We start from the raw sequence: 2,558 nt of genomic DNA, 5'->3' as shown, positions 1-2,558 counted from the left end.
TTGCCTATGCCTATGTTATGAATGGTATTGCCTAGATTTTCTTCTAGGGTTTTTATAGTTTTGGATTTTACACTCAAGTTTTTAATCCATATTGAATTGATTTTTGTGCATGGCATAAGGAAGGGGTCCAGTTTCAATTTTCTGCATATAGCTAGCCAGTTATCCCAGCACCATTCGTTAAATAGGGAATCCTTTCCTCGTTGCTTGTTTTTGTCAGAATTGTCAAAGATCAGGTGGTTATAGGTATGTTGTCTTATTTTGGGGTTCTCTATTCTCTTCCATGAGACTCCCCTTCTTTTTAAAAAATATGGAGTGCTTCCCAAATTTGTGTGTCATCCTTGCACAGAAGCCATGGTAATCTCTGTAGCCTTCCAATTTTATATATGTGCAAGAAAGCAAGTCAAGAACTCACAGTCTTCTGTGGACAAGCCGACAAGTAAACTGAAGTGCAACAATGTTAAAGAAACATGAGTAGCCCAGGTATGGGAAAAATTAACTCTGTGTAGTGGGGAGGAGGGCTGATGGTGAATTTAAAAAAGCTTCTAAAGGTAAAGGAAAAAAGACAATCCAGGGAAAGGAGACAACATAGGTGAAGACATGAGATCTGAAAATACTATTACTAAATGGTGTATTAAGTAGATGCATTTAATTTTTAAACAGCTCCTAAACTCCATTTAAATGACATTTATGTCAGCATGGAAACAAGAAGTATGCCATTGGCACACCAGAAATTTTTAGAAATTCATTAATGTATTCACCAACCCTCAATAGCGGGCTTTGGGTTGCTAGAACTGGGGATGCACAGGTTATATTTCAGATTATTTAAAACGTGCTCTGCAAGACTTAACATCTAATTATATTTGACTCGAATCAATATTTAAAATTATTGTACATCTCTTGAGCTTTCTACAAATTAAAGTAAAGGGGAGAAATCTGGCTAAGAATTACTGGGGAATAAAACCAAGTTGGAAATTGTTTAAATAAAGGAATACAAAAACCCAGATCATTGGGACAGTCTCTGCAATCAAAGCATCAGCTCCCTCCATTAAAAGAGGTGGCTTTGCAAGATCTTTGCTGTGGCCTTCCTTGCCCAAGCCTCCTCCACTGACATAATCATTCTCAATTTCTATGAATCCTTTCAAAGAACTACGGAACTGTTCCTGTCAGATAGAGGCACATAGTATTATTACTGCAACAACTCAGTCAGAAGAAGGCTTTATAAATTACTCACTAGGCTGTGAGTGGGTTAAGAACTGATAGCCTGAGTTCCTAGACTTTCCTAACAGAAAATGGTCAACTGCAATTACTTGATTCCCCCTTTCAAATGGCTGATTCTCCTCTGGTTTCTTTTAGGTCTCTCCCATTTCCATTCTGGGTAGGAATCCCTGCTGGCAGAGATGGTAATTAGGTGTGATTTAAGTGTTGCATAATTTGTACGATGCTATAAAATGCCAGTACAAAATCAAGAGAGTTTGGTCAAGAGGAAAATTTATTTTGGAAAAGAAGAAGAAAGGGGGAGCAGGTGGCAGTAGGCCATCTGCTTCAGAAGGAATAATTATTAGGATTCTTGCTTTGCTGAGAACATTTTTTAGAAAAAGCATTTGCAAGTGTTTCTGAAAAGTAGCATTAATTCTGAGAAGGGAGTGGAAAGAGACACAAAGGCCAAGCAGGCCAAGCTCTCCAGATGAATCCAGGGCCAAGTAAGTCAACCTAGCAAATGAGAACTTCCCAGAAAGATCCACTAAGAAGGGAATCCTGCAAGTAAAAAGTTGTCATCAATGTAGAAAGGATGATTTTATCTTTTTCAGCTCTGATATTGTCTTTTTATCCATTGATACCATCCAATGTCTTACATCTCTAGGAAGCAGAGCAGCGTGAAAAGAACTGTGGACCACAATATTTTAAGGATGTGAAGGTTTTCTTCCTTTTCAAACTCTAATCCCTGACCATGTGGCCATTTCTTCATGGCTCTACCCCTGTCAAGACAAAGGGCTTAGATATATAACTCCTCGGGTGTAAATACACATGGAGAAAGAGACAAACTCTTACAGATGTCAAGGAAAGAAAAGGGAAGGGAGAAAGAGAGGGAGAGAGGACAGAAGAGTGATATAAAGTGAAAAGAAATGCAAAGAAGAGTATACTGTTGGGTTCTAACTTTTAGAATTTATTGATTTGTGAACAAGTACCATGAATTTGGGTTGCTAAAGATGAGAGGTGGTTTCTATAAAATTACCAATTCAAAGGAATTTGTGCTGTGTAATTTTTAATAAATATTGCACACATAATTTCATGCTTTAGTTTTAACAGTTTCTGTAATGTGAACTAAATTAGGCCATTTATTGCAATATTTGCCAGCATCTTTTATAATCACTATAATTACCTTCATCTGTCTATTAAAGGACAATTACTATTTCATGTCATTATCCTTACACCGAAATAGCACAATACAAATTAGAAATTACATATAGACAAATTATAATTTCCTCCCAGAATTTAAGTTTCTCACGTGAAAACTTCAGTGATAGATTTCAAGTTTAGTCAAAAGAATTTAAACTTAA

At 36.6% G+C, this 2,558-nt stretch overlaps 1 pseudogene; it reads right to left on the bottom strand.

The window, feature by feature from the left end:
• Positions 1–301: 301 nt before the first annotated feature.
• On the bottom strand, positions 302–399 carry LOC119473931 (annotated as a pseudogene).
• Between the last annotated feature and the right edge of the window lie 2,159 nt (positions 400–2,558).

The sequence above is a fragment of the Cebus imitator genome, unplaced genomic scaffold, assembly GCF_001604975.1.
Source record: "Cebus imitator isolate Cc_AM_T3 unplaced genomic scaffold, Cebus_imitator-1.0 Scaffold194, whole genome shotgun sequence".
In the NCBI taxonomy this organism is placed as follows: Eukaryota; Metazoa; Chordata; class Mammalia; order Primates; family Cebidae; genus Cebus; species Cebus imitator.
The sequence above is the reverse complement of the archived record's forward strand: the minus strand, read 5'-3'. Positions and strand labels throughout refer to the sequence as shown.